Raw genomic sequence first — 16,401 nt, 5'->3', positions numbered from 1 at the left:
AAAAACTTCATCCCTTTTAACCTAATCCCTGCACTCCTATGACTTATTCTAAAGAAATAATAAAATACATAGTTGAAATTGGCACATAAAGATGTTCACTACAGTGTAACTTACAAGAGTGAGACTCAGAAACAGCACCAATATACTATAAAATGGAAAAGTGAATTTTGAAATATGGTAATTATTTAAAAGGTGTTATAAGCATTCATTAAATATCAAGTTTTTTAAGAATATTTTAGTAATCTAAAATAAAATATATTTCATAATAATCTAGAATAGAAAAACTTCAGAGGATTTAGTCTGGCCCCATTTTAGATATATCCTTATAGCAATACATATGTCCAGGGAAAAAAATTGATAAACATGTTAAAATGTTAATAGTTTTCTGAGTAATTTTTATCTGCCTTCTTTCTCAGCCTTGTCCAATTTTTAATAAGCAGAATGGTACTAATACAAGGCCGGGTGTGGTGGCTCACAGCTGTAATCCCAGCACTTTGAGAGGCCAAGGCAAATGGATCACCTGAGGTCAGGAGTTCAAGACCAGCCTGGCCAACATGGGGAAACCCTATCTCTACTAAAAATACAAAAATCAGCCAGTGTGGTGGTGTGCACCTGTAATCCCAGCTACTTGGGAGACTGAACCAGGAGAATCACTTGAATCCTAGAGGCAGAGGCTGCAATAACCCGAGATTATGCCATTGCACTCGAACCTGGGCAAGAAGAGCGAAACTCTGTCTAAAAAAAAAAAAAAAAAAAATACTAATATGAATAGAAAAATAATTAAGTTTATATTTTAAATGTAGTCACAGGAAGAGCTCCTACTCTGAAACCACAGTCCTCAGACCTTTGGAAGAATTTCAACTTTGGCCAAACTCACAAAATCATTAGGAGACCGGGTTTTATCTCCCAAACTCCAATAACCACACATCCAATATTTGGGAAGTTAGGAACAAGACCACGAGAAAATTAAGGCCATCTCTAAAGTCTCATTATATCCAATTAAAGACATTTAACTGCAAGTAACAAAAAACCTAGACATCTAGGTTATACACCTTAATATCTCAAGAATTTACAGACAGCCCCTCCAGAGCTAATTCAGCAGCTGAGCAACGTCAGAGCACAGGTAGAATTCTCTGGAAATCTCTTAAACTTTCTCTTATGCTCCCAAGATGGTTACAATGGCTCCGGACATCATGGTTCCTTCAGTAGGGGAGTGAAGGGTAGGTACAAGGCACTGTTCGCATAAGTTTCTGTCTTTTCGTTTTGGAAGAAAAACTTTCCCTGAAAAGTTGGATTTCTCCTTCTATCGGTTTATTTCCAGTGAAAAAAGAACTTTGCCAAGAAAAAATCACATGGCCACAGGACTTGGAGCAATCATGTTTCATTTCCTTGAGCTGGACCTCAAATAAAATCAAAGTGTGTTGCCAAGAAGAATGTGGAGTGGTGCTATTTGTAAGCAATATTTAGAGTGTGTCATATTTGCCTTCTCAGTCTTCTCTTGCAGCCTCAGGTCAGTGGAAGCCTGAAGGGCATTGGAAGTCATTAAGCAGAGTGGTTACAGACAGAGGTTGAAAAAGATATTCCTGCAAGTTAACTGCCCATGATGATGGAGTAATTTCTACCTGATCAAAATGACAAACTTTCTCCTGTAAGACAAACAAAACCCAGCCAGTTTTTCTGTTTTTTTCCTTGCCTATAGGGTTTCAGAAGGTGGGTTGAGTTTCAAGATCCCACTGCTGTAAAACACACTGGTGATCAGTCATGGTGATAACCACCCCAGAAATTGACCTGTAACACACAAACCAACGTTTTCTGTGTTCTTGCAAATGAAAAAGTTAGTTATGGTTACCAGTAAGAAAAGGCTTATTGTAGCTAAGTCTTCCAAATTCAATGATGCTTGGGACCTCCATTATTCCTCTTGTCTTGGTATTTACCACCTTCAGTTAACTTTTCTGATGTCCAGTGTCCTAATACTGTTCCCTGGATCTACTCTTCTGGAAAAGCACCCTATATAGAAACATCCCCTCATGTTGCTTCAAATATTCCTGTTTTGTTTCCTTAATTCCTTGGCTTGTACTGTTCACAGCTAACAGAAGTTGACAAACAAATCCATGGAAAATTTACTCTTACCTAAAATATATCCTAGCAGTATCTTATCATGAACTTCTTAGTGAGAGTCTACCTTAACCCCTAAGAGTCAATCTAATAGAAAAGTTTTAGGACAAATGCCTTGAAATTTAAAAAGTCTCTAACATTCATGTAAAAAACTGCCCCTACTCTCAATTTGTAAGTTCCACTTGAATTACACCTATAGAGTTACAGACAGATAGACACTACATACTCCAAAACTCATACATAATGTGAACTCAAGTACATGTACAAATGAACTTTTAAAATAATAACCATCTAAAGATTTTAGTGAAATATGCAATGTTATCACTCATCCCAGTTACCAGCTAGAATAAGTTAGACTCAACGCTCACATTAACTGATAACACATAATGATACATTTCCAGATCAACATAGTTTCATGCTCAAAGATTGACAAGGAATGTAATGAAAGAATATTGCCCTGAATATCAGGATTTAGGGACTAGTCCTCTTTCTTCTGTGAATTCAATTGGATTTCGAGCAAGGCCTTTCCCCCTCTCTGGGCCTTAGTTTCTTGTGGTGTAAAATGATGGATCGGATCAGATAATCTTAGAACCACTTCTTACTGTTAAAAAACAAAACAAACAAACAAACAAAAAAAAAACCCTAAGACTTCTTTCAGATTCTCCTGCATAAAAATGTTTGCAAACAGAAAAAAAAAAAAAAAAAATTGCCCTCCTTTTGTTACAACTTGGTCAGCTTTTCACCCATCTACCTGAAAACTAATAATATTTGGGATAGCGATGTTTACTGAACACACACTATATGCTAGGCACTAAACAGCCTTTGTGTATTATATACTTTAGTCTTTAAAGTCAGCATTTTTACTCCCATTTTGCAAATAAAGGAGTGAAAAGAGGAAACTTTGATGGCTAAACCCAGCCTCTTAACCATCACACCATCCTGCATCCATGTGAATTTAGTAGCATTCAAGCAGTATTTAAAACGACATATGAGCTTAATTGTAGGAAAGAATGAGATTCAAGGTTCCCTTTATTTCTGTCTAAAATTAAGCATGCATTTCAGGAAAGTGTTGTTTGTTGTATCTTTTTGGATGCAGTGTTCGGCTCTCCTGGGAAAATGGCATCTTCTTAATAAAGGGACAGATAAGAGAATCATCTGTTAAATGTAATCATCGAAAGATATTTTATGATTGTGCCTGTTATGATTTGGCTTCCCATGCATTGTTGTCATTCAATTCCATAAACATTCCTTTGTTCAGGAGATGACAGCACCTGCTCTAAAGGTATTGTTAATATGCTGAGTAAAAACACACTTATCCTTTGCAAGCTATGGTTTTACTTTGAAATCTCTGTAATTAACACATTCACATTTCAGGCACCGGGTATTATTGAGTTCAAAGAAACAAAGATGTATTTCATTTTTTTTTCTACAGATGATTCATCAGTTCCACTCCTTCCACCTACAGATGTCTAAACTTCAGTTTTCTGTGAAGCTACAAAGCATGAACTGGCATCTACACATTGAGTCAGAGGACGCCAAGTGTTAAACTGTAATACCGCCAACAGTCTGGTGTCAAGCCTCTTAACCTACTTTCCGGTGTAGGCGTCATTAACAATGCTCTTTGCCCTTGGGCACTAAAAGGAAAAGACTCTGGTAACCCTACACCAGCGGTTCCACTTAAGTAACTACCTGATGCATAGTTATCTTTCCAGGCTATCCGGTGAAGGGAGTGGAAACATTTGCTTCTGGGTCCCTGCCTGGCAAGCTGGTTAACGCTTGTCAAAGAAACAGCTCACTGTTTCCGATGCTCAGTCTCTGACCCGTACTTGAATTTTTACACCCGCGATAACCAGATAATACCCTGGTTTGTGTTTGCTGGGCCACAAGACAGCACAGACATCATTGTGTCCACTTAAAACACATACACATGAAATAGTGCATTTAAGAGGAAACACTGACATGCCTTGGCTAACTTTCTAGATGCATCTGCACTAATTTGAAATATCACCCCTCGCAATCTCCAGGTGATGAGTTTAGAAACTCTGTCATCAATGTTTTCTTTATTTGTTCAAGTAAATATATTAAGTATTCAAATATTCACTATGGATCTGCTTAAAGAGCTACTGTATACATTTTTTTTAATGTATTAAGATTGCCTCTGGTGATCAACTTGAGTCTTGACCAGTAGGGCTAGCTAATTAGGTTGAATATTCCAGATAAATGCAAGTCCCTGCAGAGTGAGATAATTCAAGCCATTCCCTATTTTTTAACGAACACTGTAAAAAGTGATTTCTTCATTAGGAGAAGAAGGGGCTGCTGCAGGCAGTGGAAACCTGCAGGACGTTCTCCTCCAGTTTTGCAAAGGGAATATTTTCAACAGGCATATCCTCAACATTTAAAAATGTCCCTTGGGGACTAAGTAGGCCAACTTTTGGAATTCAGCAATTTTTCAATTCCAGATCACAAGTGACATTTTACAAGAGGCACAAAAAGAGAAAAAAGAAGAAGAAAGTCTCGTCTGCTTGTGTATAAATGAGTTCTGTGTATAATCGCACACTCATATATAACTCTGACCTGAGCTCTCAGCCAGGAAATATCTGCAGCCACCATTAAACAGGATACGGCCCATCTTGTCCATGGCTCTGCTGGTTCTGAGCAGCACACGGTACATTTTTGTCCCAGAGTGAAAACAGGAAAGTTCACCTTTATTTGCTGGCTTTGAGTTGACTTTGGACGCCTGGTCACACTAGGCTGACAACCTTCTGATGTGTGATACTCTTAGAACTTTTCACAGATCAGGATGCCCTGAGCGTCTCTGCTTGTGCCAGACTTCCATGAATTTTACTGAAGACAACAATGCTGCACCCTAGCCTTATATATCCCTCTGGGGACATGGTGGCATGTAGTGATCTACTCTAAGCAACCAGGTATATCCCAAGAGGCTCTTGTGCACATTTCCAAAGCTTCAAGTTACTTCTCCCCCTCGCTGGATAAAAGAACAGTTTTCAGTTCAGTCCATAAGTCTAAGGTAATCAATGTCTCATTCTGAGAGGCAGCATGACAATCTTTCTGTTATCCATTTTAAGTAAGCTTTTCTTTATGCCCACCCTACATTGCTTGCAGTTAATGTCTCATTAAGCATAGAGCCAGGGAAGTTGGTTGCCCACTGACCATCTTCTGCCACAATAGGAAAGCATGCAGAATCAGAGCACAGATTGCCTTCAGCAAGTTGCAACCATCTTCAAGCCTTAGCATCTACTGCATCAGCCCTGATTCCCTTGCTTAAATTTGAAGAATCTCTGTCATCTGGTCTCAAGATATTTAATCCATGCTATATACCAAGTGATCACTGACATTAAACCCATGGCTGCTCTCCATGCTTTTCTTTTCTTCTTCTACTCTTCTTTTTCTTCTTCTTTTTTCTTTTTTTTAGAGAGAGACAAGGTTTCACTCTGTCACCCAAGCTAGAGTGCAGTAGGATGCAATGGTGTAACCACAGCTCACTACAATCTTGAACTCCTGGGCTCAAGCAATCCTCCAGCCTCAGCCTCCCAAGTACCTGAGACTATAATTGTGCACCACCAGCTAATTTTTTTCTTTAGTACAGATGGGAATCTCGCTATGTTGCCCAGGCTCATCTTGAACTCCTGGGCTCAAGCGACCCTTTTGCCTTGGCTTCCCAAAGTGCTGGGATTCCAGGTGTGAGCCACTATGCTGGTCCTCTGCTTTTCTTATTATCCTAAACTTGTCATAACTATTTCTACCTCCATTACTTTCCTCTCACACTGCTTCTGGTCCTTGCTGTCAAGTGACTTCATGCTCATATCCACTGATAATTACATTTTATTGCACGTTGGATATGTGCCGAGTACAATTCTAGTCCCTTTGCATATGGTATAATGCCTTACCCTTATAACGCCCAAGAAAGGTAAGTATTTTTATCCCTCTTACACCAAACAAGAAACTGAGGCTCAGAGAGTGCTGTGGATGCTGAGGTGCCACCCCAAGCACTACTCCCTTTTCAGGACCAAGACACTCATTTTCTCATGTTCCTTGCTGCTGCGGGTGTTGGCTGCAAACAGCTCACACTTTCAACCCTCCCCAGGAATTAGAAGGGAAGGGCTTTTCCTCCTCAGTGATAGCCCAAATCTTATGACTCACTGGTGCAGGGCTATGAAGGTTCAGCCCTCTTGCCTAGTTCAGGACATTGGTGAAAAACCATGACAGCTCGAGAGCTCCCCATGGATCAACTAAGGACTCAAGCGTCACCTCACTGAGGTTCAGCTTCTCTTTCTGCCCAGTGATGCTTCACTCTCCCCTCATAGACATTGCTCCTGAGAGCACTTCTAGTAAGTTCCCCCGATACAGCTCCCACACACAGATTTCAAAACCTCAGAGTCTATTTCCTGGAGAAACCAACTTGAGAAGGAAGATGGCTGTATTTGCCCAAAATAAAGAACAAGTCTGTAGTGGAGCTGGGGCTTGAGCACATCTATCTGTAGCCGGTTCGAAAGACTGTGGTATTTTCTCTTTACTGCTCTTCTTCCATCCAAAGCTTACCCATCTTTTCCATCTCAGACAGGTGTGTTTTGTTTGTTTCATGTCACTCTAAAAACAGATGGTCAGCATTTTAGAAATCAGCAGATTTCAGCTGGGCATGGTGGCTCATGCCCGTAATCCTAAGACTTTGGGAGGCTGAGGTGGGTGGATTGCTTGAGGCTAGGAGTTTGAGACCAGCCTAGGCAACATTGCAAGAACCTGTCTCTATAAAAAATACAAAAATTAGCTGGGCATGGTGGTGTGCACCTATAGTCCCAGCTACTCGGGAGGCTGAGGTGGAAGGATCGTTTGAGCCCAGGAGGTCAAAGGCTGCAGGGAGCTGTGATGAAGCCACTACACTCCAGCAACCTGGGCAACAGAGTGAGACCTTGTCTCAAAAGAAAATAAACACTAAAACTTTTTAAAAAGAAATAAAAATGTGCAGATTTCACAAAAAAATACAGACTTCCTACTTCATTTTGAAAATCAGAATAGCCAGTCTCACTGGTTGTCCTCTGTCACATGAACACAGTGGCTGCAGTGGGAGAGCTGTGGGCACTTTAGACACTTGGCATTTGCTGCTGCATGCGCCATCCCTGGGCAATCCCTGCCACGGAGCCTAGGGACAATTGCCATTGATCATGTTGCTAGTCTGTTTTTCTTTTTTTTAATGAACAGTTCTCTATTTCGTGCATCTACCAAAAAATGGAAAAATTAAAGAGACCTAAAAGAACAAATATTTCAAGAAAAAATGGGGAAAAGTTCTTGGGGATGGGGGAGAATGAAGCTTGATTTTACCTATTAATGTATAACAGAGTGGATGAATTACAAAAATACATCATACATTAGCCACTTCCCTATTTTATGCTGTCTTCTTGGCACCCATGGAAATTAAAGTTTTGGATTCTTGATCTATGGGCAAAATCAAGGAATGATATTCCTCATCAGATGTTGTTTGCAGTCTAGCAGAAACAACCCCAGATTCCCAGAATGAAGGGCAAAGAACACAAGGGAGGGAGAGAGGGGTTTTGTCCATTTCTGCCATGAAATGATCCTAAGGACAAACCTTGAAACCTGCTAAAGTTCATGTGCTTCTGTTAAACGAGTGCCACATTGGATAATCTCAAAGGTTCAGTCCAGGTGTAAAATGCTATGACCTAATATTCGTTTGCTGGTTGCTTCATATGATTAAGTTTGTCAGAGTCATAAACATATGTAGGCATAGTTGATATCAGATTTATTGATTAAATGATTGTTTTCCAGAGCTCAAAGTTAGAATGTTGTTCACAACAAGGAAAACTAATACACACCACAGATGTCTGTATAACAAGGAGAAAAAAAAAAAAAAAAAAAAAAAAAAACAGAGCTATGCTAGAAATAGCGGGAGCTGCATACAGCCTGAAAGAAAAATAACCACAGGTCACAAATGGAAACTGTTGTAACAATTCTGGGGGAAAAAAGTCAAAATGAGTTTCCTCCAGCTCTAGTTTCTCATGAACAGAAGAGCCCCTTGGACATCGTCTGGAGGGAATTGAAACTCACTACTCTGGAAAACCGATTCATCAGGAGAGAAAGTCACAGCTTTCAACTTGAGATATCCCTCCCACCTTCTGCTCCCTATTCTGTTTTGGAAACTTTTTCCAGAAAGGGTTGGAGGATGTCTAAGATTGATATGAATCACCCAGAGTTGGATAAGCTTCCAGTCCTTCTTCAATTCCTTTCAAATTTCCTGGCATCATTGTTTTAAAAGATTGTTCCTGAATTATTTCTTCAATTGCCTTCTTGGTTTAGATTTATGCCACACTGCACCCTTTGTGGTATGTTCCTCAAAAACTCCAATCACCTGACAGCCTTGGCCAGTAATTTCCCTGAAGCCTTGAAGAAGTGTGGAGAGGTGCCATATTGCGCCACAGAGCCTTTTGCCATCTTGCTGCCCTCCTATACCTTTTGGATGTCAGCACATTCCAAAAGCCTGTGTTCCCACCCATGTCCTTCTCTGGCATGCATCCGAGAAGAGTAGCTTGGACCCCATCGCCTTAATTGCTTCTCTTTGGGGAATGGACCATCCAAGTTGATCTGCCTGGAATTCCCAAGTGCCTTGAGTTCTAATGCACAAAAATGTGTCCATCCTGCTGCACTTAAATATTGTTGCAGGTCTTCCCAAGTACCTAGCACCCCAAATATGGCACCTACATATCTTTTCTGCCTGACACTTGTATTTGATTCTTAGTCTAGAATAGTAAAGCTGAATGAAATTATTAATGATTACTTATTCGAACTTGCTTATTTCATAGCTAGGGAAACTGAGGGCCAACACAAATTCAATTCCTCTCTCTAGTTCTTAAAGTTCAGCTACGTCAATCAGTAATTAACTTTTTTAAAAGCTCCTTGCTCCACATGGAGAACTATTGGCTTTGCTTATCTCCCAAACCATATATACTCTGTGGTATGGGTGATAGAAAGAATTTCTCAAGACAGTTTTAACCATACCTCATTTTTGCCCTACGCTTTTTGATATTAGAGCTTAACGCCCATATAATGTGGAACTCCACTATATATAATATGTGCTATGGGGAACACCTTGAAGGGGTAACCAATGTGCCTGGGGACCAGTAAGTACAAAGCAAAGAGGTTTAATACATGGCAGAAAATTCGTAGAGCTCTAGGGTCTTTAGCATGGATGCGTCATGGGGCAGGGGGTTTGTGCGGTGTGGGAGGTGGAGAGATGGGAGCTGGTGCTGCCTTGCATGGCAGGAAGGAATTTCTGTCGGTGATGGACAGTCACTGAGGGGGTCTAGGGAGAGGGCAACTTGGTAAATTTTTGCTTTTCACTTCCACAGGAAGGTGGAAGACCACTTGCAGGAGATAATACTGGAAGTCAGGAAGACATTTATGAGATCCTTGCAATGATCCACGTGAGAGAGGATGTCAGGGTAGTGGCTGGAGAAGGAAGATGAGGGAATAGATGGGGACCTGTTTAGGGAACAGAACTGGCAGGATTTGAGGAGCAACTGGGTACGGCCAGTGATTAACAAAAACTAGGGTAGTTAAAATATCTGTGTCCTAAAAAGTCACTTAGTTGGTAATCATCATTCAAATTATACTAGCTTGAGTACCATTTTAATATTTAGACTCCAAATTAAAGTAATAGTTCCATGCTTTTTGCTCCAAATGCTACAACACACCTTGGCCAAATTTAAACACAAATTAGTAGATGGTGCTTCCATTAATTCTTTAGTCCTCAACTTAATCACACATAAAAATTTCCGATGGTTTCAAAATCCAAGAGTGAGTAAGATCTAAGCCTTTTAGAGAGTTAATTTTACTGCTGTTTCCTCTTGTTCATGAGGCTGATTTTAAACATAGCCTTTGGATATGCTGTAAGTTGGTAATAATGCCACAAAAATATTTAGACCAATTGCTTGAGAATAAGAGTCAACAAATAACAACATGCTTGTGTCTGATTTGAGTGGATATCAGTCAATGTTTTTGATAAACTAAATAGTACATTGAGGCTGCAAAATTCAAAGGCCTATGCAGTCCAGACCAATAACATATAAAGTGGAAAAGTTTAAGTAAGTTCACATTGTGCATTTGTGTGGTGAGGATTACAGGAAAATAAAGGACCTACGCCCTGTCTAAAAAAAAAAGTTCCTACCATTCTCTAGCCTTTCACTACTAGGCAGAAAGGCTGGTCCAAGGCTACTAGATATTCCAGGGGTTTTTTAAAGAAGAGGTGACTATCTGGCTAATAAAAAAAACAAATCTGGTCCAAACAAACCATGTTTGTGAACACAGCCCATGAACCACCAGTATGTAGATCCTTGCTATTCAAAGGGTCTATAAAAATAAATTCAGTAGAAAATGCTTTTCAAGTAAGAAAAAATGTTTCATTCCAACTCCAGGAGGGATTAAAAATGCTTCAGGCAAACAAGCTAAATGACAATAAAATGTATTTACTGCTGTAGTCGCTGGCTTACCAGGGACTATATAATCTAGGGACCAGCAGCATCAGCATCACCTGGGAACTTGCTAGAAATGCAGAATCTGAAGCCTCATCCTAGACTTGCTTAATCAGAACCTACATTTTTAACAAGGTCCCTGGTGACTGATATCCATGCTAGAGTCTGAGCAGTGTCGACTTGAATAAGCTCATGCACAGAGCCTAGATTGCATATTTTCTTCCTCTATATCCCAGAGCAGACAGGCAGAATAATTTTCTGTTACCAAAGCAGAGCATGGGTTGTTTTTTGGAGAAGAGGGAGGTAGTATCCTGCTCCAACAGAGCCCCATTTGAGTTGACTCAAGGGAGCCACAAAATGTCTTCTGAAGTCCACAGGTCCATGGGTAGCATAATAAACGTGTCTTATGTAGGGACGGAACTAGGTTGAAGCCAGTAAGATACTTGCCCAAGGTGCAAATTTTACAGAGGTACCAAAATACCTAGTAATCAAGATCAATAATACTTTAATGCAATAATTTTTTAATTAAAATTAATGCAAAGAAACCCAATACACAAAAATCATAATTTTCCAACTCGCCTCATCCTAGTTCTAGCTCAGCTTCTGTTCATGCCAATTTAAGTATTTCTGTAATCCATTGTCTCCTGCTATTCCTACTTGTCCCTCAAAAGCCACTGAACAAGAAGTAAAATTTCAAAGCTATAAAAATTATTTTAACAAAAAATGCTTTTCAAGTTGGAAAAAATGCTTCATGCCAACTCTGGGAGGGTTCAAGATGCTTCAGCCAAACAGGCTAAAAGACAATAAAATGTATTTACTACTATAATTTCTGGTTTTGCAGGGAGCCAGCCCATCTCCATCTTTTGTCCCTATCATCTGCTTAAGGGACAGATAGTAAGGGACATTATCCAAATGCCAAACCAAAAGTCGGAGTTACTATTAAGGAATGAAACACGCCTTTACTGTGCTTGATATTCCAGTGACTTCGGGGGATGAGAGAGGTTTGAAATGGGGCTTTGTCAAGCCAGTTGAGATGAAAATAGCTGGGAAGCTGCCTCTGTGTGTCTCTTTGACACATAAACTTCCCTTTCAGGTCCAGAACCTGGAAGTGCCCTAGGGTACAGGAAAGAAGAAACTCAGTTGAGAATGAATGAATCACGGTTAGGCGTGTTTCAGTTCCTGTCTGGGGAGTACCAGCTGCAGATACCAAGAAAGTACTAACTTTTCTTGCCGACTCTGTGCAGGCTGGAACGGAGAAGGAAGAGCTGACAAAGTGTGCCCTGGACCGCAGCTCTGGGAAGGCAATGCCTTGATATCCCCAAGGCATTTATGTCTGCATCATTTATGCAGAACATTTCTAGGTTCTTCTGTTGCTAATTGGCTTCATGAGGGAGCAAATGAGGTCGTCAGATGAAACAGACGAGCTTTGTAGCAAAATAGATGCGGTATCAGAGTCTATCTCAACCATTCACCTGAGTGTCTGCACTATTCCAGCCACCAATGTCTTCATCCTTGCAGGACTGGTATGAGATCATGCCTACGAAATGCTTTAATCTGTGACCTAGGAGGGAACTCGAAACCCAAGAGGCAAAAAGCATCCTTCTCAACCAACCTGTAAGATTTCCAACTGACAGGAGCCCTCTATGTTATTCCTGGTACTTACCAGTAACTTACATTTGCATAGTGCATTTAAAGTTTTAAAGCACTTTCCCTTAAAATCATTATACTGTGTCATTCCAACATTCCAATAAGTTAGGCAGGGCAAGAATTATTATTACTGTTTTTAAATGTGAAAACTTAGCAACTATTAGAAACAGGACTCTGGCTGAGTCCAACTAATGTTTCAAATCTTTTGCCCCCTGTGTTTTGCAAATATTTAAACAACAAATATTTGTTGAATATAGACTTCAGGGACCCAGATGAAAAGTTCAAAATACTGATGACCTCATTCTAGATCCCAAAACTTCATTTTCTTGTATTTTTTCTTCTGATGACAGGTTATTAAGGTGCTCAAGGTGACAGGACTTGTCTTTATAGATCCTGAAATCTCACCCAGTGTCAAGAAGTGTGCTAACATAGTAGGAACCAGGGTTTGCCTTCTGGCTGATACTGTAAAAATAATAATTGATCTATGGTTATTAGATGTTTGCATGCATTAGATGTTTGCTCATGTTTCCATGAATAAAATGAAATGGAGAATGGGCTTATTTTCATGTCAGTTGTAATCTTGTGTTAACACCCAACCCAAAACACATGACTTTCTATAGCCACCACCACTGTAGTCCATTTGAGGGGCGTCTGTCCTGAGTTGGCCAGGATCATCTCCCTTCTGCCTGGGCAGTCGGAGCTTTGGGAGTTCATCTTTCACAAACACTTTAGAAATACTGAAGCCATTCTATGGGTCAGTGCTGAATTTAAGGAGCTACATATCAACTTGAATCAGACTGATTACAACTCCTCTGAACCTAATTGGCAAAACCTAACTGCATTCATGTTTTATTAAAAGCAACTTTCATTACACAGGCGGTGCTGTCAGAAAAATAAATTACATCTGCAAGTACTTAGGTATAAAATTTTGCAGATAACTTCCAGTTGTCGGTAATTTTATATTAGAAACTGTTTTTCCAATACATGCTAAAACTTTGTTCATCAGTATTAAACACACTTTACCTACCACTCTTGGAATATTTATGGGACTTGTAATATAACCTTTTTTTTTCTTCTTTAGAGATTTAGTAAACTGCTGCCAACTTTAATTTTGGCAGCCTCCCTAGGCCCTTCGGAAACTATAGATTGGTTTGCGTTTTACATTCCACTGCTTACCATTCCCCCTCCTACAATAGATTCCGATCCATTTAAAAAAAAAAAAATAGTGGTAAGTGTTGGCTGCAAAACACTTGCAAATACAACAAATGACTCATATAAACTTAGAGATGGGGAAAATTATAAAGAAGACCTAATTCACTCTCTACCACTGAATAAAATGTTTATATCCCCGCTTTAGGAAGTTTTTGTTGACTGTCCCTATAGGAGTCCCCCAAAATTCTGTTTTCCTAGTTGTGCCCCTAATTTACAACAATGCAGCCAGGTTATATTTGTCACCACAACCAGATTCCAAAATGGACCTTTGTATTACTTCAGGATGCTTTTGCTAGCAACAAGCATTGACTAGTAGTCGCTTAAGAAGGCAAAACTTTTGGCCAGGGGCAGTGGCTCCCACTTGTAATCCCTGTACTTTGGGAGGTCGAGATGGGAGAATCACTTAAGGCCAGGAGTTTGAGACAAGCTTGGGCAACATAGCAAGACCTCGTCTCTACAAACAAACAAACAAACAAACAAAAAAGAAAAGAAAAGAAAAAATTTAAGTAGCCAGGCATGGTGGCATGTGCCTCTAGTCCTAGCTACTAAGAAGGCTGAGGTGAGAGGACTGCTTGAACCCGGGAGTTCAAGGCTGAAGTGACAAGATTAAGTCAGTGCACTTCAACCTGGGTAACAGAGCAAGACCTTGTGTCTAAAACAAATAAGTAAATAATTTTAAAAAATAAATTGAAAACAAAACTTTTTATTTTGAAATGATTTAAGCTAACAGAGCACTGCTAGCATTGTACGGAGAATCCCATATACCATTTATCTGGCATCTTGTAACATTAACATCTTACATAACCAAGGTCCATTTGTCAAATATGAAAAATTGACATAAGTACAATACTATTAACTAATTTACAGGGTTCATTTGGAGTTTTTTTCCTGATTTTCCTCTCATGTCATTTTCTGTTCCAGGATTCAGTTCAAGATCCTACATTGCACTTCATTTTCCTCATTTTCTTTTCCAATCTGTTATGGCAACTTAGTATTTCCTTGTTTTTTATGACCTGGAAACTTTTGAAGAGTACTGGCCAATTGCTTTGTATAATGGTCCCTAATTTGAGACTATATAGTCTTCTTCCATGACTACACTAGGGTTATCCTTTATGGGAAGAATGCCATCAAGGCAAAGTGCTGTATACCTGCAGGCATGTGATGATGTCTCATCACCGGTGATGTTAACCTGGATCACTTGGATTAGGTAGTGACTGCCAGCTTGCTCCACTGTAAAATTGCTGTTTTCTCTTTGCAATTAATACATCTATGTGGGGAGAGATATTTAATGAGAAATATCCCACTTCTCATTAAACTTTTGCTCACTAATTTTAACATCCATCAGCGGATCTTGCTTGCAGTAATTATCACTGAGGTATTCCTATGGTGATTTTCTTTTTCTTGCTTCTGTCTGTCTATTAATTGGAATTTTTCTGTAAGGAAACGGTGTCTTTTCTGCTCTATCTTTTTATTTATTTAACTATTTGCTTATCAGTAGAGACACAAGGATATTTATTCTTTAGGTTATAGCAATCATATCATTATTTATTTTGTTGCTGAAATTTTCCCCAATCATGTAGATCATTGGGAACTTTTTCAGGTTGGCTCCTGTGCCCTCCTGCTTTTTTTGTTCTTGTTTTGAGGCAAGGTCTCACTCTGTCACCCAGGCTGGAATGCAGTGGCACAATCAATCACAGCTCACTGCAGCCTCAACCTCCCAGGCTCAAGCAATCCTCCCACCTCAGCCTCCTGAGTAGCTGAGACCACAGGTACATACCATTACACCTGGCTAATTTTTTAAAAAAATATTTTGCACAGTTAGGGGTCTCACTATGTTACCCAAGCTGGTCTCAAACTCCTGGGCTCAAGGCATCCTCCTGCCTAGGCCTCTCAAAGCACTGGGATTACAAGCATGAGTTACCATGCCTGGTCTCCTCTGCCCTTTTAACATGCATATTACTTTTTTTTCTTTCAAAGTACTTCCTTTTGCAAAGAAATTAACTGAAAAATAATAATTATATATATTGATGGGGTACATGTGACATTTTGATATAAGTATACATTATGGAATGACTAAATCAAGCTAATTGACATATCCACCAGCTTGTCTTTTGTGGTGATGAGAACATTTAAATCTACTCTCCTAGCAATTTTGAAATATACAATATAGTATTAATAACTATGGATCACCATGCTGTGTAATAGATCACTAGAACTTAGTCTTCCTGTCTAACTCATTGCTTTATAGTACCACAATATGCCCCAGGCTCATCTTGATTTTTTTTGCCCTAGCCCAGGAATCAATCACTTTTCCAAAGAACCTTGGTTTATTTTATTGGAGAATGATATTTAAGTGCTAGGAGTGCTGCTTGATACTGGGACATTACCGTTTTTATGCCTTCTAAGGAGATAGAGTTAGGAAATGTAAACCTATATATAAATACTAGCCCATGTGTACACACATATTTATGTTTACTTTGTTATTGAACTATCTGCATATATATACATATATATACACACATATATATTTAAAATCATGAGTTTATACTAACAGCTCTGACTCTAAATCTCCACCACAGGGTTTAGTCTAGCTTTCTTCACTTCCTCATTTGTATTATAATTTCTTCCTCTGACCATGGGAAACCTGTTTCTCATTATCTACAATATATTTACTGTTTGTCCAGTGCTACTCTACATATAGTTTCGGAATTACTAACCCTTCCCCCGTGAAAAACACATTTGCCAACTGAGTACAATGTGTGTGGTTCCTGTTGCCTTAAGCCTGATAGTATCCAGTGAGAACACTGTATTCCAAAGTGACTTAGATCAGTTCCTTCATCTCCACTGCCTTCAATGTGGTTATTTTTCATTTGTAACAGTTTGATTCATTGTCACAGGCTGAAATCCATCTTGGGTTCTTCTCCAT

The sequence above is a fragment of the Rhinopithecus roxellana genome, chromosome 20 (assembly GCF_007565055.1).
Source record: "Rhinopithecus roxellana isolate Shanxi Qingling chromosome 20, ASM756505v1, whole genome shotgun sequence".
In the NCBI taxonomy this organism is placed as follows: domain Eukaryota; kingdom Metazoa; phylum Chordata; class Mammalia; order Primates; family Cercopithecidae; genus Rhinopithecus; species Rhinopithecus roxellana.
Note: the sequence above shows the minus strand (reverse complement) of the source record.